General features: G+C 39.7%; 1 protein-coding gene across 2 annotated transcripts in view; it reads right to left on the reverse strand.

The window, feature by feature from the left end:
- LOC124128379 overlaps window positions 1–23741 on the reverse strand; it is a 57078-nt gene that overhangs the window by 27820 nt on the left and 5517 nt on the right. The window contains exon 1 of one of the 2 annotated variants that reach the window (XM_048401265.1): window positions 5164–5260. The exons of the other annotated variant lie outside the window; for it this stretch is intronic. The gene's annotated coding sequence lies outside the window, so the exon portion shown is untranslated. Of the gene's footprint in view, window positions 1–5163; window positions 5261–23741 lie in introns of those variants that run through there. 2 annotated transcript variants of the gene reach the window in all.

Here is a 23741-nt window from a genome sequence, read left to right on the forward strand (position 1 = left end):
CACCTACTCCTTCAAAACACACCTCTCACTACCAACTCACTCCGTACAAACCCACTCACCACATCCACTCACCTCACCTCACTAGCCGCAAAACATGTCCGACTCCCGCAACACTACCCAGGCAGACATCCACCAAACAGAATCACCCACACCTTCGGAAGCCCACAACACTTCCGGGAGGACATCCATCCCACTCATACCTGCAGTTTCGGCTCCAAATCACCAGTAGCTTCACCCACCAGCCGAATCGCCGATCCCCACAACAAACACCTAAAAAAGGAAGCTGTACAGTTGTACCAACACACAACCACCACCAAACATGTCGCCCGCATCCATCATCACCACTTTCGCCCTTTACTTTTGCGCTACAGGCCCTAAAAACGTCCTTTCTAAATGTCTCACAGCCAGTAAAGTAAGAATCTGGTTCAAACAGCACAAAATTCACTTCGACCAAATTAACAAAGGTTTCCAAATAATTTTCCCAGACCAGGACTCCCTAAACGCAGCAAAATAAATCACCCAAATCTTCCAATACACAGTAACTGATCAAACCCCAAACTGGCGGCTATTCACTAGGGGCGTAATCAGAGTAAATCCTAAAGAAAACAACGAAGACTTAGACATGTACGCACAAGACGCTAACGATAACCGAGATATGTACCCCCAACCTAAAATAACTAGCACCCGAAGAATAACTTCAAATAGAAACGGTAAAATCTCAAACACACCAATAGTCTAATCAATTTCCAAAAATCAGCTAAATATCCAGAAGCACATAAATTTATCTCCTTCGGAGCAACCACTAAATTAGAAGTCAAACCAGACATAAAACAAGTTAAACAATGCTCTAACTGTCTCCGATACAACCATACAGCCAATCAATGTAAATTCCAAAAAACAAAATGCAGGAAATGCGCCCAAACTGACTGCCCAGGGACATGCACACCCTGGTGCATACACTGTAAAAGCATACAACATTCCTCACTATCCAACCACTGCCCTCATAGACACACCCTCACACAACAGGCCAACAAACACATCAATATCGACACGGCCTAACTCCAAACAAAAAGACAAACACAGCATACAAAACAACCAAACAACACCCCACACTTAAACTCGGCATGGGATGGCATCCTGCAAAGAGTACACCCAGCACCCAAAACACACATCCACCACACATCCATCCCACAACCCTCCACCTCCACTAGCACATTCACAACATCCACAACTGCACGCAAAACAAGCAACAATACGCCCGCTACAACCCAACCCGGCACCATACAAACCACAGTCGCTACGGCAACAACAACCGATCCCAAGCAATCACAACCCGAAAACCCAGACGGTAAGGAAACCACATCCAGACCACTACCACAAGCACGCACGCAAACCACCCCCATGGAATGTGAGGAAACTAATCTTAACAACACAGAAGAATACGAATACACAACCGAGGAAGACATAAACGAAATAACTCTCTCAGCCCCCCCCCCCCCCCCCCAAAAAAAACAACAACAACAAACAAACAAAACAAAACAAAAACAAACAAAAAACTTTAAATGCAGGCCTCAGCAAATGTCAAACAACAAACTAAACAACTTAACCATCCTTCTCGCATATATGCTAAAGGAAATAAATCAAACGCTAGCACTAAAGCTTTCTATACCGTAGCAAATAAGCTTAAACTGACAACCCTCACCTACACATTCTTCACCATAGGCCTAAAATGAGTTAGCCCTACCTCAACCAAGTAAAAACCCCTAGCCTAAATCAAACCTAACCTCCAAACACTAAAAGCCCAAATAATGGAAGGCCTAAACATATTTCAGTGGAATGCCAACGGACTTAATTCCCACGGCCACGAACTAAAAGCAAAATTTAAACAAGATAAGGGTCCGCACATTGCCTGCATCCAAGAAACCAAATTCTCAAAAAAATCTAAATTTACTCTACCAAACTACAACTCAGTTAGAACAGACCGAGCCAAACCTAAAACCGCTAGAGCCGCAGGAGGATTAATAATACTAATCAGAGAAGACATTAACTATGAAGTAATCAAAATAAACACACCAAACCTAGAAGCAAACGGCATCCAAATAACTCTCAAAAACCGAAAAATAAACATCATAAACATATACCACTGGGCAGAACAAAAATTTCAAGCTGAGGACCTAAACAAATTACTCCAAATAAGCAATAAATCAACTATATACCTAGGAGACTTTAACGCTCACCACCCCACCTGGAGCATAGATGAAAAAGTAGATAATCATTGCAAACTAATCTCTGAATGGATAAAAACAAATCGCCTTCTACTCCTAAACAATAACCAACCAACTAGATACGATAAGAAAAACCATAAAATGTCGGCTATCGACCTAACCATATGCACCCCAGATCTGGCCCAAAGTACTCAATGGGAAGTTCACGACGCCCCACTAGGTAGTGATCACTTCCCTATAAACACTACCATAGGCAATACAAACGTTCCTACCCAAACAGTAAACCTAGAACCAAAATTCAACTATAACCAAGCTAACTGGGACAAATTTCAGGATATCTGCAACCAAGCCAACCTAACCAAACTAGAAAATAAGGACCAAGAAATCTACTGCAAAAACATAACAGACTACATAATTAACGCAGCCAAAGCACCAATACCTTATAAAACAAATAAAGTAGGCAAACTCTCGGTACCATGGTGGAACGAGGAAATAGAACAAACTAGACGCAAACGTAAAACAGCCTTCAATAGAGCCAAACGCGACCATAACCATATAACGGTAGCTCACGAACTAAACCACAAGTCCAAAAACTAGACAAAATAGCTAAAACCAGAGATTGGAAATTTTTTTGTGAAGGAGTAAATAATCGCACAGATGCCAGAACAGTCTGGCGAAATATCCACGCCATTAGAGGCTTAAAACGTCACCAAAAAAACACCCAACATAAACAATTCAACCAACCCTACCGAAAAGGCAAATAACCTAGCAAACCACTTCTCGGCCATAAGCAGCAACAATAACTTCAGCGAAAAATTCCAACAAAAACTTAAAGCAGAAGCCAAACCTACTAAAGAACCAAATAATGATAACCTCGAAATAAACCAACCTTACTCAATGGAAGAACTCCAGTACGTACTCTCCAAAATAGGAAAAAGGGAACTGCCCCGGGACTAGACCTAACATCCTACCAAATAATAAAAAAACTCCCCCCCCCCCCCCCCCCCAACCTACTACAGGCACTACTTAAACTATATAACCTAATCTATCAAAACGGACAGGTACCAATTGCAACTCCCTGGAAACAGGCACTAGTCATCCCTATCCCTAAGCCCGATAAACCAACTAACCGGGCAAATTCTTATAGACCAATGCAATATCCATAACCTCAAACCTATGTAAAGTAATGGGTACTGATTTTGTGCATTTTTAGGAAGCATGTGCCTTTTGATTCTCTGGGACCAATCATTGTTTTAGAAATGAAAATTCATTGATTTGTCACTACTTCTACGATCACTACTGTTACAGTGCCTATGTGTTAAAATGTAACAGCGTAATGTAACAATGAATACAACGGTTTTGCTGGCACGGTCTGCCAAAGCTAAAACGGATGGCCAGAAAACGGGGAATATGTCAAGTATCAGTAACAGTAGTGACGAAGGATGATAACAGTTGTAACTGAAATGGTACAAAATAAGATTCTGCTTTACTTACATAACCAATCAAACAAATATATTTAATTTCATGTTAATTCAAAATTCAAAAAATATATTCAACATTAGCAGACTCACAATCATGATTCCAACAATAATGGGTTTGGCAAATATTTGTAACAGTGGGGACACTTAAATGTACCAGTAGTGAACAGATATTTTGAAATTTTGTCAAAAGGGTATATATATATAAGAGCATTATTAAATTTTCATAGCTGTTTTGAAAGAATAATATCTACAAGTTTGACATTGTTTGACAGATTTGTTTGAATTGTATAGCTCAAATGACCCAGTCTCATGTGTTTTAGTTGTTTTGTAACAGTGGGGACAAAATGTAAAAGTAGTGGCAACTGATTTAATGTTGTAAGAAAATGAGGTTTTCACTTCTTTAGAATGACGTTTAAAGTTACATTTCTCATGTTAATACTATTTCACAAAAAAACTGCTACAGATTTCATTGAATTACTGATAGTTTTGCTACATTTTTATATTTTGTATCAGTAGTGACAAGGGACGTTTATAGTTTGAAAGAATATCTTGAAACTCAGTTTTATTTAATTTGAATAGGTTTTTCAAAACATATCTCTTCAGGTTATACAAGAATTTATTTGAACTGAAAGATTGGTAGACGTGATTTCTCCACTATTAGTTTAGCGGTACAGTAGTGATAAAGAGTTATGAGGGTGACAAACTGGTTTCAAATAAGATTCAGAGACTGTAAAACAAGAGGGATGACTTCAACTTTCCAATGGTCAACATTCCCGTTATGTCGAGCAATATTCCAGCAGCCCCAGCTCTTGGTGTCACATAACATGTGCTTGTTCCTATTACATTGTTTGTTGAGTTGAAAAACTGAATGTGGCAGTCATATGTATTTTAAAATTTCCTCTTGCGTCAACAAGTCACTACTGTTATGAATGACAGTAAATGTTTATAAATTTATAATTGTTTTTTTTGTTTTATCTGTTATTACCTAACAAAAGAATATGTTAAGAAAGAATACTCAAAGAACAAACGATGCTTTAGCACGAGAAGACTTGTGTAACAATTTCAAATTTTATCAAAATGTAAATTGACAAACCAAATCCTATTTTCTTCAATTGGGTTTCTTTGGATTTTTTGTGCATGACTCTTCACAGAAAATGATAAACTCGCTTACAATCTCAGTTCAACTGACAGTTTTAAAAACATCCCTACTTTACAACATGCTACAGTAGTGACATAAAATTTGCATTTTACGTTTTGAAATGTATGCCAAAACAATACTAGGATTAATCAAAATGTGCACTTCAACATATATATGTGTTTTGATTTATGAACATGAAGGTAGGAAAAGAAAACATTTTGTTAATCCAAAGGTACAAAATATCTTACAAATTCAGAACACGACTCATGTACATTATTCAGTTATGGGTATCATTCATTTATGTAAATCACACACTCACCAGCGGTATCAAACGCTTGGCATAGCCCTTGTTGCACCAAAACCAAGAACACAAGACAAAGCCACATCATCCACGACCGAGCGTCAACAGTGTTTGCATGCTTCTAAACACGTCGTGGCCTAATATAATTATGACGTGGTAGTGACTTTATACCACCGCTGGGTGAGTCTATTCATGTCGGCTAATACATTATTTATGAATTATTTTTTTTTAACCATGTTTTCGTTTGAGACACATACTACTGCAATATTGTTAAGTTTGGATTATGTTTTTCGTCCGATTAAATAAATTGGTTCATCAGTTGTTTAAAGAAACTTTTATTGTGTTTAAGAAAATTGCAGATTAAATTACCAGTTTACTGCATTAAGCATTGACAAACTGCCATTGTCGTTATCATCCACGACTTCATATATCGGATATTCAAGGACATTGTCAACAGATGTTGACGATGATACTGGGGTGCGGGGTTGCAGCGGCAATACAGTCTGTAGTTGGTGGTGGATGCAACATTTACACGACTGGGCCACGTGTGGGAATTTAACCCATGTACATGACGCCAATAGGATACTAAGGGACCTATGACGGACCAATATGGTTTTAATTTTGTTAATTTAAGGGGGGTGGGGGGCTATAATTATGCTTCAGACTGTTGAAAAAAAGGGAATTGTATGGCACAAAAATTACATTGTTGCAAGGTTTCTTTCTGAGAAACTTCAGGGTCAAAGTTACCTGCCCCTCTCACCAAAAGCCCCACCCCCAACTCCACCCCCAGCCCCATTCACAAGGGTTCACTATGATATTTTTGTATGTCCTACGTATGACTTTGTATGTCCCATGATGGCCACTATGACATTGACAGCTACATGCTGGCGACATCTGACCTCTAAACTTCCAGGAACTATTTTGATGACATCATGCGCGATCTGCAGTGTGAGGGCACTAACCGATAACTCAAATCATTAGTTCCCTTATTTCTTTTCGGTAGTATAATATACATGTATGTACTTTTCGTGAAATGTGTAACAGTATTTATAAAGGTTCACTATTTAAGGAATATGTAACATTCTATCCCTTGAGTGAATCAGGCAGTGTACAAAATACCGGAGGATTTCACGAATAATAGGGATTTTGTTTAGTTTTTGTATAATTGATTTTGTTTATGTAATTTGGATGACATTGGTCCCTTATTGTTATAAACGAGCGAATAAATGTTTACTACTACTGCTGCTACTACTACTACTGCTGCAACTACCACTACTGCTGCTACTACTACTACTCCTACTACCACTACTGCTACTACTACTTCTACTACTGCTGCTACTACTAATCCTCCTACTGCTGTTGCTACTGCTGCTGCTACTACTACTACTGCTACTACTACTACTACTGCTACTACTACTACTGCTACTACTACTACTACTACTACTACTGCTACTACTACTACTGCTACTACTACTACTACTACTACTACTACTACTACTACTGCTGCTACTATAACTACTAGTAATGCGGACCTGCGCATTGACATAAAAGCGGGTAGCGACAACTTCACCGCAGACAATAGCATTTGGCGTTTGTTTTCCCACCTTTAAAAAACTTTTACATGCCAAAAGATGAACTCGTTCTTATTGATCATACCGCTGGTAACCCCATACTTCTGACCCATATAAAAGTATTGGTAATACCTGTGTATCAAATATTCATATTATATTCAAATTTATGTGCATTTCCACCAAAGCCCGTTTTCCACGATTTGCTAGATCAGCAATACACTTTGACATCTACTTTGACATCTTGAAAGTTGAAGACAATATTACACGCAAGTACGTATAACTGTTAACTATGGACAGGGGTGTGTCTATGTATGTCCATTTCTCCTTGGCATATAGGGTGCCTCCCCTTCTGAAAACGTTTGATTTTTGTATGTTAATAGTTATTCCCCATGTACCTGCGATTCGCTGTGCAGAGTTGCGTCCTTTGGACACGCCAGAAACCAATGATTGTGGATTTGAATCCCGGTTCGCCTCGATTATGTTTTTAGGTTTGTCAGCACCATACCCGTGCTCGTGGGTTTTACAAAAGTGGGAAACGTCTGAGACCTGCATCACTTCGGGATTTCCTGCCACATTAAGCTGACACGCCTAGATATAACTGGAATACTGTTAATAGCGGTGTTAAAGCCAACTCTCTCACTGATAAATACAAAATTCTTTGGAATAGGCCCGTTTACAACCCTAGACCTATCCAGGCCAACAAACCTGATGTTGTCTTTTTTGATAAATCCAATGAAATCATTTATATTATTGAATTTTCTGTCTCATTTGACACAAATGTGGTTGACAAGATTGAGGAAAAACATTGAAAATATGCAGACCTCGCTTTCGAAATGTCACGCTTGCATCCCAAGTACCAAGTTGTCTGACTCCCCATTGTTCTCGGTTTGGTACCTCCAAATCTGTTGACTGGCATCGGGAGAGTACCCGGGTTTGCTACCAGGAATACAGCCCTTCTGACAATCTGGGTAATGCAGAAGGCTGCAGTGATGGGGAGTCTTCACATTCTCCGAAAAGTTCTGGGTGGGTTTGACTAGGCAGCGCTTCCTGGGAGAAGTCGCATTCACTGTCTGGGCTGCGTGTAGAGGGGGTAAGGGCCCTGAACTGATATTTAAAAAAATGAAACACCCGTTAAACTGCAAATAAACAAACGGCAGGACATACACCTATATATCTTTTGGTGACATCGCTGTCAGAAAACATGGCTGTGTTATTTTAACAGCTGCACGTAAATTGTGCACATCGCATGACAATCTGCAACCGACCTTTGATACTTTCATTGATAAACCATTTGTCACATCGATTTCACTGTAAGATGTCCAACCAAACCAAACCATGACTCACTACCACATCGTGATGACACTAGGTATCCGTGCAAAGGCAGAACGTCATAGCATTGAGTGAGTGAGTGAGTTGGGTTTAACGCCGCTTTTAACAGTATTCCAGTTATATCACGGCGTGTCAGCTTAATGTGGGAGGAAAGCCCGTAGTAATGCAGGTCTCAGACGTTTCCCACATCGGTGAAACCCACGAGCACGGGTATGGTGCTGACAACCCTAAAAACATAATTGGGGAGAATCGGGATTCGAACCCACAATCATAGGTTTCTGGCGTGCCCAAGGGACTCTTCATAGCGAATCGCGGCGCCTTAGACGACTTAGACGACTTGGCCACCCGTCTCCCCGATAGCATTGAAGATGAAAGAAAAACACACTTGTATAGCCCCAATCGATTCTGCTGCATCAGAGGTTGGTTGGTTGGTTTGTTGTTTAATGCCGCACTAAGCAATATGCCAGCTATATGACGGCGGTCTGTACAAAACCGAGTCTGAACCAGACAATTCAGTGATTGATATCATGAGCATCGATCCACGCAATTTGGATATGCATCAACCAAGTCAGCGAGCCTGACCACCCGATCCCGTTAGTCGCCACTTACGACAAGCATAGCCGCCTTTCAGAGCAAGCATGGGTTGCTGAAGACCTATTCTACCCCGGATCTTCACGTGTCCGCATCCGAGGTGTCATGTCCATCCCTCTGGCATGCGAAGCTACACTGGTATTTCCAATTTCCCCGACACTTACAGACAAGGGTAAGTTTAACATGCATTTGATAAAGCGCTATTCTAGTATTCTACTATTCTCGAGTGCTTCATCATTCCTTTTGGATTAAAAACACATTCTTGGTCGGACCTTATAGACAAAGGACGAATCTGATCGTGTGACCCTTAAGTTCAAGATGGACTTTTACAGTGAGTATATCGGATTTCAACAATACGCCAACACTATCACATAGTGATAGGAGTGAATGAGTTGTGTTTTACGCCGCCTTTAACAATATTTCAGTTGTATTACAATGCGTCAGCTTGGTAGGAGGTGAAAACTAGACCTTGTGACTCTCATAGGCAACATTTTGTGAATCTTAATCAGAACGAATTTGGCATCGTACTCATCTACAGCGTATCCTGGCACAGCTTTGATACGCACCTCCGCGTAGCGTATTGCAGCGACTGAGACTCCCGTATGGCAAGCCGTTTTCACATTTATTACGGAATTACAGATATCTTCAATTGTTTTAAAGATATCTTGAAATGAATTGAAGATATCTTGAATGGAATTGAAGATATCTGGCATGGAATTGAAGATATCTTAAATGCAGATAATTGTAGATATCTGCAAAAAAATTAAGATATCTTCAATTGTTTTAAAGATATCTTGAAATGAATTGAAGATATCTTGAATGGAATTGAAGATATCTTGAAAAGAATTGCTGATATCTTAAATTCGATTATTGATATCAAAATATGATTTAAAGATATCAAAATGTCATGTTCTGTTATAATGTCATTAATTCAATTCCTGATATCTTGAAACTAAATACAGATATCAATAATTAATTATAGATATCTTCAATTGTTGCCATTATTAAAGATGTTACATTAATAATGTTACTTAAATTAGATAACTGATATCAATAATTGATATAAAGATATCATCAAAAGTATTAATGATATCTTTAATTGGATATTTGATATCAGTAACGGTCAGAATTCATGATATCTTGAATTGAATTAAAGATATCTCTAATTGAATTAAAGATATCTGTAATGCATTTGTGGATATGTATAACTTATTTCAACATATCTTAAAATTGAATTTAAGATATCTTGAATTTATTTCTAATATATTTATGTATTGTAGGATGGTCATTGTTTAATGATATCTTAAATACATTTAGAGATATCACAAACTAATTTGTTGATATCACCGTAACATTTTAAGATATCAGTCATTGTATTATGGATATCAGAAATGAATTTAAGATATCTTTAATTATTTTTTGATATCTTAAAAACATTATTGATATCTTTAAATAAAATACCGATATCTTTAAAACAATTGAAGATATCTGTAATTCCGTAATAAATGTGAAAACGGCTTGCCATACTCCCGGGCTTGCCATGTCACATAAGGTTTAATTGCTACAAGTGTACGAGTATGTCGACCCCACTGTCATTATAATTGCGTGAGTTTGTTTGAAGGCTGCTTTGAGTGAGTGAGAGAGTATGGTTTTACGCCGCTTTTAGCAATATTCCAGCAATATCACAGCGGGGGACACCAGAAATAGGCTTCACACAATGTACCCATATCGGGAATCGAACCCGGGTCTTCTGCGTGACGAGCGAACGCTTTAACCACTAGGCTGCCCGACCGCCCCAGGCTGCTTTGAACACTCAGTATTTCCGTTACATCGATATCATGATGGGCCATCTTCATCTGGGGCTGAAGCCCAAAAAGATGCAGGTATTAAACATTTACCACTTGGTGAAAGCCACGAGCACAGGTATAACGCTAACAGGCAAGGGATCATAATCGGTGTAAATCAGGGGTTCAAACCGACGATCCTGGCACGACTAAGGGACGCAACTCTGCATATGTACTTCTTCATCTTAATCACATGTTTAGTATGTAACTCGTCACGTCATGAGTTGTGTTGCCTTTACGATATCACAATAATAGGTACAGAATGATTTCTGCTTCGGCAGATAATCGAGACTGTTTATTCTAGGTTGTTTTATATTCACTGTTTAACTGGAAATTCGACATTTAAAAGATGACGGGGAAGAGGTCAGAACTTTATCAGCTATTCACTACAGACAGTTAATCCGTAATTACTCGTAGTTACTGTCAAAGTCTTCATATCAATTTCATCATCAATTTGATTAAGCACACATGTACCGGTTCTTGTTGACAGGCGACTGGATGCTTCTCTCTAACACAATGCGATGTGATACGCCTCGCTGAGTCTAATGGATCAGATATGTCTTTCTGGCTCTGTGGGATGAGATAATTCTCTGTAACTCTGTGGGATGAGATATTTCTCTCTGACTCTGTGGGATGAGACACATGTCCCTCTTGCTATGCGATGTGATACGCTTTCACACTCTAAAGGATGAGCTATTTCTCTCTGACTCTGTGGGATGAGACACATGTCCCTCTTGCTATGCGATGTGATACGCTTTCACACTCTTAAGGATGAGATATTTCTCTGACTCTGTGGGATGAGACACATGTCCCTCTTGCTATGCGATGTGATACGCTTTCACACTCTAAAGGATGAGATATTTCTCTCTGACCCTGTGGGATGAGACACATGTCTCTCATGCCATGTAATTTGATACGTTTTCTCACTCTAACGGATGAGATACTTTTCTCTGACACTGTTAGATGAGACACATGTCTCTCATGCTATGTGATGTAATACGTTTTCACACTTTAAAGGATGAGATACTTCTCTCTGACTGTGTGATGAGACACATGTCTCTCATGCTATGTGATCTGATACGTTTTCCCACTCAAACGGATGAGATATTTCTCTGTGACTCTGTGGGATTAGACACATGTCTCTTATGTTATGTGATGTGATACGTTTTCTCACTCTTAAGGATGAGATATTTCTCTCTGATTATTTGGGAAGAGACATATGTCCCTGATGCTATGTGAATTGATACGTTTTCTCAATCTAACGGATGAGATACTTCTCTTTGAGTCAGTGGGATGAGATACTTCTCTCTTCCTATGCGATGTGATACGTTTTCTAAATCTCAAGGGTGTGATACTTATCCGAGAAATCTCTCTCTGGAATCTCGTGTTCTCGTATTCACGTGCGACTATTATTCTGCTACAGGAATTCAGATTGATGCATGATGGGAAGGATGCACCATCTGTTGCCAGGAATGAGGTGTAATGGAATCCAGTATATAAACTGAAGCCATTATGGATTTTAACGCATTTTTCACATTCATATTACAGATAGACGGGGGCTGGTAAAAGTACATAGCATCTGCATTAACGAATACAACAAAAGACAATATAAGTGTGGGCATTTGAGGACGATGTTGCACGTAAGATATGTTTTTTACTTTTACTTGTGACTCTCTGACTCTGTGGGATGAGACATATGTCTCTCATGCCATGTGATGTGATACGTTTTCACACTCTAGCGGATGAGATATTTCTCTCTGACTATGTGGGATGAGACATATGTCTCTCATGCCATGTGATGTGATACGTTTTCACACTCTAGCGGATGAGATATTTTTCTCTGACTATGTGGGATGAGACATATGTCTCTCATGCCATGTGATGTGATAGGTTTTCACACATTAGCGGATGAGATATTTCTCTCTGACTCTGTGGGATGAAACAAATGTGTCTCATGCCATGTGATGTGATACGTTTTCACACTCTAAAGGATGAGATAATTCTCTCTGACTCTGTGGGATGAGACAGATGTCTCTCATGCCATTGGATGTGATACGTTTTCACACTCTAACGGATGATATTTCTCTCTGACTCGGTGGGATGAGACACATGTCTCTCGTGCCATGTGATACGTTTTCACACTCTTAGGGATGAGATATTTCTCGCTGACTCTGTTGGATGAGACATATGTCTCTCTTGCTGTGTGATGTGATACGTTTTCACTGCTTAAAGGAGGAAATATTTCTCTCTGACTTTGTTAGATGAGACACATGTCTCTCATGCCATTTGGTGTGATAGGTTTTCTCACTCTAACGGATGAGATACTGCTCTCTGACTCTGTTAGATGAGACACACGTCTCTCATGCTATGTGATGTTTTCTCACTCTAAAGGATGAGATATTTCTTTCCGATTTTGTGTGATGAGACAAATGTATCTCATGCTATGTGATGTGATACGTTTTCACACTCTAAAGGATGAAATATTTCTCTCTGACTCTGTGGGATGAGACACATGTCTCTCATGCTATGTGGTGTAAAACGTTTTCTCACTTTAAAGGATGAGATACTTCTCTCTGACTGTGGGTTGAGACACATGTCTCTCATGCTATGTGATCTGATTCGTTTTCCCACTCTAACGGATGAGATATTTCTCCCTGATTTATTGGGAAGAGACATATGTCCCTGATGCTATGTGAATTGATACGTTTTCTCAATCTAACGGATGAGATTATCATACTTCTCTGTGACTGTGGGATGAGACATATGTCTCTCTTGCTATGTGATGTGATACGTGTTCTCACTCACACGCATGTGACACTTCTCTTTTAGTCAGTGGGATGAGATACTTCTCTCTTCCTATGCGATGTGATACGTTTTCTAAATCTCACGGATGTGATACTTATCCGAGAAATCTCTCTCTGGAATCTCGTGTTCTCGTGTTCACGTGCGACTATTATTCTGCTACAGGAATTCAGATTGATGCATGGTGGGAAGGATGCACCATCTGTTGCCAGAAATGAGGGGTAATGAAATCCAGTATATAAACTGAAGCCATTATGGATTTTAACGCATTTTTCACATTCATATTACAGATAGACGGGGCCTGGTAAAAGTACATAGAATCTGCATTAACGAATACAACAAAAGACAAAATAATTGTGGGCATTTGAGGACGATGTTGCACGTGAGATAGGTTTTTTACTTTTACTTGTGATTAAAGATATATAAGTGACGATCTGATTTCAAAACTAATTTTAAAATAAATCCGTGCATTGTCGTTGTAGTGCTACCTCGGGATTAGTCTTTTGATCGTGTGTAATCCTTAGGTTACACAAGGAGTGAGTGAGTGAATTTGGTTTAAGGCCTGTTTGAACAGTATTCCGATTATATCTCTGTGTGTCAGCTTGATGAGGGAGGAAAGCCCGAAGTGATGCAGACGTTTACCACTTTGGTATACTATGTAACCAAATTTATATTTGGGATAACACTTTCTTCGTAAAGTACAGACTCTCGTACTTTTTTGGGTTAAGTCCCGTCCGGGATTAGAACCCACACTGCCAGAGTGAGGCACCTAATCGCCAGCACACAAAGTCAGCTATCTAACCAACTCAGCAACCGAGACTCCCACAAAATGAAAGTCCGACAACTGTTAGTCTAGATCACGTACTTTGTGTACCCCTCTGACAAGTGTATGCTATATGTAACATCTTCACCGTACAGTAATCCGTTTTTGAAAAAAAATTTACGTTTCCAAACAATCATGGGTGAAACTGTCCTTTAAATGTTTCATGTACTTCCGCGACAAGTCTTTGACGGTTATAATATTTCAGAATTTGGTTTCCAGGATACTAAATGTTGGCTAACTGCTATTGATGACGAAGTTTGCATCTGGGACTGTGGAACGATGCCGGGATATTGAATGGAAACAAGTTGAGACCTCACAGATACCACTGAAACTTAATTTTATTTACTATGCAGTATTCTGGATAGATCTCAGCGGAATTACGTTGTGGTACACGTCCTTTAAAAGTCGCAGTTGGTCGATTTTCACGCCCTTCTACTCCTCACCGTATTTGACAATCACGAAGATGAGGATGAAAGTCCCTTTTTATCAATTATCATATATGAATCGTCATCATTATTATCATCACCACCATCATTATCATACTCATCACCACCACCATCCTTCTCCTCCACATTATCATCTGGGGAGGTCACATTTGGAAGTGAGAAGGTTTGGTTTAACGCCGCTTCAAACAATATTTCAGTGAAATCACGGTGTTTGTCTCTTTGTTAACCACTTTGATACCTAATATTAGAGTGGGAGTAGGGTTTAACTCCTCTTTTGGGGGCACGGGTGGCCCAGTCGTCCAAGGCGCCGCAAATCGCTGTGCAGAGTTGCGTCTCTTGGACACGCCAGAAACCTATGATTGTGAGTTCAAATCCCGGTTCGACCCGAGTATGTTTCTAGGTGTGTCAGCACCATACCCGTGCTCTTAGGTTTCACCGAAGTGTCAACGTCTGAGACTTGCATCACACCGGGAGAGCGTAAGGTACGTGGTTCGATCCCCGACCGCGTCATACCGAGAAATGGTTAAAAGATTGTTCTTGTTGTTACCCTGTCTGACGTTCGGCATTAATTATCTATAACAAGGACTGATCGGCTTTAGTCAGTATTCTGTGTCTGAGTGGGGTATTCATTTTATACTGCGGCATGGTATCTCTCAGTGGGCTAGAACTTTAAAATCAGCATCAGTCCGGACCAGTTCAAGCAGGCACACACACACAAATGCATGCACGTCGGTATATAAGTATAATAATCTTGAACACGACGTTAAACCTCACCTCACATACACTTAAGTACGTATATACGCAACTATTTGTAAGAGCCACCTAAATATGTTATAGAAAACAAAACTATTTCATAAACATACATCGTTTATTTATTGTAATGCATGCACATTGCATAATTCAGATGCCGGATTCTGGGCCGCCTGTGGTACCCCGCCATCGCTGAAATACACAAGGTCGTGGTTATTACAAAATGAACACACCAAATGCCAGTATAACACTATTTGTCATCACAGCATATGTCAGATTTCAAGTCCTCGACTATCATATTGTAACGAGAGATAGGATAATGGATTGGTCTAAGGCCTCGCGATTCACTCTGCATATCAACTATCCATGCCTCTGCATGTCCACTATCCATGCCTCTGCATGTCCACTATCCATGCCTCTGCATGTCCACTATCCATGCCCCTACATATCCACTATCCATACCTCTATCCACTGTAGTGACTGCGAATACCCAATTAGCAAGGAATATGTTCCTTGGTCCATCTTCGTGCTTTGTGGTCACTTGGTCACTGAGTTTCCAGCATTAAACTGACATTTCGTGAACCAGCGGTACAATTTACCTACTCACCCAAATAAGACTACCTCTGTCTCTCTGGAGAGACTACCGACTTGTAAATTCACAAACAGTTTCTTAATACGAAAACTCGAGATGACGGATTGAGTAATACAAAGGGAAGTATAAGTGAGTATGGTTTTACGCCGCTTTTATTAATATTCCAGCAATCACGGCGGGGGACACCGAAAATGGGCTTCACACATTGTACCCATGTGGGGAATCGAACCCGGGTCTTTGGCGAGACGAGTGAGCGCTTTAACCACGAGGCTAACTCCCGCCCCAAGGAAAGGATAATTTGAACTATGTATGGGAACCGTTGTAGGAATAATACTGACTTCTTTCAAACTGTTCTACATTTGTATTCAGCTAATTGTATTGTAAAATTGTTAGATAATAATAACGAATGTTAATAAACATCGGTTCTATATATATGAACTCATCATGAACATGTTGACTTATGTTGTATTGACCGAGGAACACTCGACAGTGCAAGGTCAATTTAAATGGATTGTGCAATGCATTATAATAATGTTATTAATATTTTCAATACCTTATGGTTAATAGTTCTTCTGTGTGGGGTATTTTGGGTAGTACGGATATCCTGTCGGGTAGTATGGGTAGTGTCTTGGGTAGCTACCATCATCATAGGATGGTACAGATCGTCGGTACCCTGGTCAAGGTAAAACAAGATGTTATAATTATGTCAGATACACCATGAAGACAATGACAGGATGTCTTAGTTAAAACACGTGTGTGTTGTGATATTAGATAATTCATTGGGAAGAGACGTAAATATTACATCGACACTATTGACATAATTGTATCCATATAATATTATAGAAAGTTTATTTTATAAAAGCTACATGTGGCACTGATTACTTACTTTCATGTAAACCCGTTTGCAAGAGATAATGTTTGTGATATAAATGATTGCATTATAAATAAACATTGTATTTAAAATTACAAAAAGATACATGCTTTTTAAGACCGAATTCCAAAATGTAACAAATGTTATATTTGGGATGACACTTTTTCAGTAAAGTACAGATTCTAGTACTGTTGTGGGTTGAGTCCCATCCAGGATTCGAACCCACACTGCCAGAGGGAAGCACCTAATCACTAGCACACAATGTCAGCTTCCACAAAAACGAAAGTCCGACAACTGGTAGGCAAGCCACGGATGGGACTCAACCCCAAAAGGTACTAGAATCTGTACTCTACTTAGAAAGTGTTATCCCAAGCATAACTTTTGTTACATTTGACAATTTTTTAAATGGCATTGTGTACTAGTATCTACACGAACTCCATACTATTATGATATGATATGAAGAAGAACTTGATATATTTATTACTCACTTCCGTAATATCCTCCATACTTATCTGGAAGAAATCATATACAGTATACAGACAGGTGTATATATTTCAGTTCGTACACATTCAGCCATCAAAACATTATTGACTATGCACTTGTGGTAAGATGGCAGTGTAAAGGCATGGCGAACGATAGCTGATAATAACTGTATTTGCCATCTAAACAGGATATTCCACAGGAGATATCTCTTGGGAGATATCTCCGAGGATGACTGATATTACATAACATTGCTTTGCAGACCTTTGTGACGTCTTATGTTTCATGATGCCACAATCAAATGGCATCCCAAAACGTTCTGCCACTGTTTGTTTGCTTATTGTTTAACCCCGCACTCAGCAATAGTCCAGGTATATGACGGCGGTCTGAAAATAATCGAGTCTGGACCAGACAGTCCAGAGATTGACATCATGAGCATCGATCTACGACAATTGGATACAAAGACATGCATCAACCAAGTCAGCGAGCCTGACCACCTGAGAGCGACGTTAGACAACAAAGAAAGAAACAAACAAACTCTACTATCTCTCATATATACAGTTTCACCAGAAGGGTGTTGAACTGGGTACGACGTGGTAGTACTGACTTTGGTGGGGGTAGCTGCCGGGCTGGTACTGGCCTCCGGGGTACACATCCGATTTCTGACCGTGGTACGGATACTGGTCGTACACATCACCGGAACACACCAGCACGCATGCGCATATCAGGGCAACAGACAAGATAGATGCCATGGTTCAGATTCTGAAAGAGATGAATTATCTTTAGCTGTTTTCAAATGGTTTAACAAGACGATATGCATCTTAGATAGCATCTTTACATTGTAGATTATAATACAAGATATTCTTTGTTAAGACCGTAACCGAATACAGAAGTTCAAAAGCAGACATCTAGATGAAACCACACCTTCTTAAGGTGGCTTTGCTATATAGGTAAGTTCATTTACAAAGCCCCAAACCCAAACAGATTCTATTTGCATTTATCTAGCACTTGGATGTCAACACATATAAAAAGCTTCAAAATTTGAACAGCGTAAATAAAGGTGCTTGTTTTAAACAAATTTTCTAGTATAACCATCTAGCAATAGACAAATGTCGAAGTTGTTTGCTAAGGAAAGAAGAAAAGACTCACCAGAAAGTCAGCAATCAGTATGAAGAGAAAGATGTCAGTGGTCTGGAAAAGGCACGCGGGTTTTATATACACGTTGAACCGACGAGACGTTTTTTGGATGCATTATCTTATCATAAATTATTTGGAATCATGCGCCTTCAGCCTGAAAAAATATTTCGCTGGTCATGTCACGGTAGACTGCCCAGCGACAGGTACAAAAGATGGTGCAATAAGTTGTGAGGTCTGCCGCGATGGATTTTGTTAGCTGTCATTTCTTTTTTAATTGCTCACGTGAAACATGACAACACTATAAGGAAACACTCATGGGATGGTAGCTTTCGTTTTCTGTACATCGGTTCTTCTACATATGATTGCGAAAAATCCTGTTCACTTCTTCACTCTCATCCAATAGTGGGGCGGTCGGGTAGCCTAGTGGTTAAAGCGTTCGCTCGTCACGCCGAAGACCCGGGTTCGATTCCCGACATGGGTACAATGTGTGAAGCCCATTTCTGGTGTTCCCCGCCGTGATATTGCTGGAATATTGCTAAAAGCGGCGAAAAAACCTCACTCACTCACTCACTCATCCAATAGTATTGTTTCCGTTGGATTCCTGAAAGAATTGACCCCCGGTATCTGTGCATGCTGTCGATTTGTTTATTTGTTTGATTGTTTGTTGTTTAACGCCGTACTTAGCGATATGTCAGCTATATGACGGCCGACTGGAAATATACGAGTCTTGAATATTCAGAATACTGCGGCGTAAATATATCTTTAGGAACTCATGTATGCTCTAAAAGGCGACTTTGCTTGTCGTAAGAGGCGACTGATGGGATTGGGTGGTCAGGCTCGCTGACTTGGTTGATGCATGTTATCGATCCCAATTGCGTAGATCGATGCTCATGATGTCGATCACTGGATTGCCTGGTCCAGACTCAATTATTTCCAGATGGCCGTCATATAGCTGGAATATTGCTGAGTGCGGCGTAAAACAACAAACAGTCTATTGCTATTGTTATTATTTATAGAAATCCATAAGAGATGATATTCAGTATGTGTATGAAGTACATTTCCAATTAATGGCAACAGTTTTCACAATAAAGGACACATTTGCAACTTCGTATATGTCAGTTCCCTTGACCACCACACAGAAATGAGTGCATTTAATGCAGCTCAGCCGAATGCTGAACCTAGCTTTGAGTTCACCATGTACGCTCGAATATGGCGGCGAGTTCCGCTACATTCAAATCATCAACATTTATCAAAATGTTTTTCTATAATGTAGAAACAGCTGTATCACCGTCAAATTAGCAAGCTCATGAAATAAATATGAATTGCAGTGTTTTGCCATGTAAAGGACGAGATAAGCAAAGCTTTCCTGGTCCATCAATTCCAACATTGTCACAGTCTTTCCTGGTGATAACTTAAGGTGACGAATAAAAGCTCGATGTAATTGATGTTTTTTGCATAATTGGGTCCAAAACAGCGTGCCATGACGTACCACAAAAAAATCGTTAATGTGGGAACACGCCTCACAATCTGGAGCTGAGGGCTAGACGTTGTTATTGAAGCCTGCTGTGCAACTGTTAGTGTTTCTTCAGAGAAGAAGAAGAAGATTACTGTATTTACTTGTTACATATTGCATGAAAAATAAGTGAATTTTGTTTAACGTCACATTGAACAGTATTTCAGTCATATCTCGGTGTATCAGCTTGATTTGGGAGGAAGTGATCCAGGTCTTAGGAGTTGACATCTTTGGTGGAACCCATCACCAGGGGTGTGGTGATGAAACCAGAAACATCATCAAGGCGAATCTGGCATCCATCCATCCATCCATCCATCCATCCATCATGTTGTTTTCACAATATATTGTTATCGCAGTAGTGGCCCCGGTAGATATCACAGCAGGGGCCTGATAGTACTGATTAATCTTTTACGTTCCTTGCAATATCCATAACCTCAAACCTATGTAAAGTAATGGAATCTATGGCCAAAAATAGACTACAACACTACTTAACTCAAAATAACATCATAAACACTGATCAAAGCGGTTTCACTCCTGGCCGCTCAACCTTAGATAATCTCGCCCGACTAGAAAAGGACATCAAGACAGGACAACTCAACAAACAATACACAACAGGCATCTTTCTGGATTTCTTCAAAGCATTCGACATGGTATGGCACGATGGGCTAATACAAAAACTTAAAAAAATAGGACTCAAAGGTCAGATAATAAACTACATCCAGGACTTCCTAAACAATCGTAAAATAACCGTGGGTATAGACCAAACTCTATCGGACCAATGTCCCCTAGAAAATGGTACTCCACAGGGCAGTATCCTCAGCCCCACCCTCTTCAATATAATGATAAACGATCTATTCGAGGGCCTATCCCCTAAAGTAAACACATCAAAATTCGCGGATGATGGAGCCATCTGGATCCGCACTAAAAGCATGAACATGGCCCAAAATCTACTCCAAAAATCTCTTAATAAAATACAACAATGGGCTGACAAATGGGGCTTCTCCCTTAACTCAGAAAAAACAACAGGAATAGTATTCAAACATAAAAACATGAAACCCGCCTCCCCAATCCTCCAGCTAAACAATCAAACAATCAAATTTAAAAAAACAAACCAAATTCTTAGGACTTATTTTCGATGAACATCTCACCTGGGATGCTCACATCCAAAACCTAACAACTAAATGCAGTAAAGACCTAAACACCCTAAGATGCCTAACTGGCTCTAACTGGGGAGCCTCTAAAGATACCCTCCTCTCTCTCTACATATCACTAATTAGATCAAAACTAGACTACGGCTGCGCCATATACAACACCCGAAACAACTCTCTATCTAATAAACTTGACTCAATACAATATCAGGCTCTCAAACTAATTACACGCACCCAACATGGCACCTCCAACACTTCACTTCAGGCCTCAACAGGAGAAATGCCACTAAGTCTACGCAGGGAACAGCTAAGCTTAAATTTCTGGGTAGCATCCCAATCCAACCCTCTCATCCAAAACTTAATAAACCAAAATATCAGCCCCAAAAAACAAACTCTAGCTCGTAAACACCCCTTACTCAACCCAATATCCCAAAGAATAACAAACTACCTAAATGAACACCAAATTAAAAATCTTAAAAAAACTGCAAACAATCACATATCTTCACCCCTAAACTTAAAATACCCAAAATAGACACAACACTAGCTAGCCAAATAAATAAACAAACCGACCCAAACATAGCTAAAACCACCACACTAGCATACATACACGAAAATTGGCCAAATTGGTGTCACATTTACACGGACGGATCTTCAGATCCGACCTCCAAACACACAGGTTTCGGAGTCCATACCACACAACCAACTAAAACCACACAATCCTTCCGACTCCCAAACAACCAATCAATATTCACGGCAGAACTAATGGGCATGGCCTCAGCCCTCCATAGTCAAGAATACAAAAACCACAATAAAATCCTAATACTTACCGATTCCCTAAGTGGACTGCAAGCCCTCCAAAACAAAAATACTAAAAACCGACCTAAATTAATAAATCTAATACTTAAAAACTCCAACGACCTAACTAAGGCAGGCAAACAAATAACCTTCTTGTGGATACCCGCCCACTTAGGAATAAACGGTAATGAAAACGCCGATAAGGCAGCTACACTATCCCTCAAAATCCCAGAAATAAGCTTAAACTTACCCATCTCAAAATCAGAAATTAAAAGCGTAAATAAGCAAAAAATCACCAAAATATGGCATAATCTATGCCAACTCAAATGGCCAAATCAAAAAAGTACTCAGCAAACCACTAACCAAACCAAAAATTCTCCAACCATCAAAAAAAATCGACAGAGTAATCACTAAACTCCAAACAGGACACACCAACCTAAATAACCACCTAAAAAAAATAAAAAAACATACTACAGGTAACTGCCCACACTGCAACAACTAGAAACCCCAGAACACGCACTCATCCACTGCACACACTACCTAACACATCGAACCGCATTACAAACCACCCTCCATCTAAACAAGGTTCTCACTCTAGAAGCAATACTAAACCAACAAAATAAACTAGAAAACTTCAAGGCATTAGGCGTATTCTTAATCAAAACGGAACTAATAAAACGCACCTAAAAACACTATAATCTACCAAATCAAAATTACATGAACACACAAACATCCACCATACCCAGCTCCACTTTCGCCCCTTTCGGAAACACATGAAATGGCCTTGCCGAGCCCGTGTGCGAAATACGCATCAGTCGGAAAGCGCACGTTAAATCTCCAAAGTAAGTAAGTAATTAAATGCTGCTCTTTTCCAGCGTCACGGATATGGAGCTGAGACAAAGAGACCCAACCATCATAAAGCAATTAGGGTCCAATAAAAACAATGCCCCGCCAAGCCTCATAAACATAATCACTGAAAGTCGTTCTGCAGACATTTAATGTCAAATCCGAAAAAACCCAAAACATTTGAATGGCAATAACATTTACTAGGATCGTGTATTCTCTTGACACCATCGCAAAAAAACATGTAGAAGCCACACCAGTACTCATATTTTCCTTCAAAATCACAATCTAAAAATGAGACATCTGCAAGTACAAAAAATAACGTGTATTAGCATTTTTCGTCAGGATATCAAAAATGTCTCTCCTTGTTATGAATCTCCTACACACACTCACAAAAATGACCCGTGAAGATCCGGGGTAGAATAGGTCTTCAGAAACCCATGCTTGCCGTAAAGGGTGACTATGCTTGTCGTAAAAGGCGACTAACGGGGTCGAGTGGTCAGGCTCGCTGACTTGGTTCTTGCAGGTCATCGATCCCAATTGCGTGGATCGATGCTCATGATATCAATCACTGGATTGTCTGGTTCAGATTTTATTATTTACAGACCGCCGCCATATAGCTGGAATATTGCTGAGTGCGGCGTTAAACAACAAACAAACAAACAAACAGTTGAGAATACCCATTTGCTGCAACCACAGCGATCCTGAGCACTCGGCCCCGTTAGTCGCCTCTTACGAATCTTCACGGGCAGGTTATAATCTAAGTAGAAAAGATCTAATTTGATAATAATTAATAATGCTAAAATGTTTAAGCTAATAATCTATTATATCTTACATAATGTTTTTGAGACAAAATAATACGATTATGAATTCTTTCCTTCAGTTGATCAATGAATCAAGGTAGTGTCCAAGGGATTTGGCTGGTTGGTTTGTTGTTTTACGCCGCACTCAGCAATATTCCAGCTATATGACGGCGCTCTGTAAATAATCGAGTCTGGACCAGACAATCCAGTGATTAATGACATAAGCATCGATCCAGTCCATTGGGATCGATGACATGT

Source organism: Haliotis rufescens, unplaced genomic scaffold, assembly GCF_023055435.1.
Source record: "Haliotis rufescens isolate VD_foot unplaced genomic scaffold, xgHalRufe1.0.p SCAF_21, whole genome shotgun sequence".
Taxonomy (NCBI): Eukaryota; Metazoa; Mollusca; class Gastropoda; order Lepetellida; family Haliotidae; genus Haliotis; species Haliotis rufescens.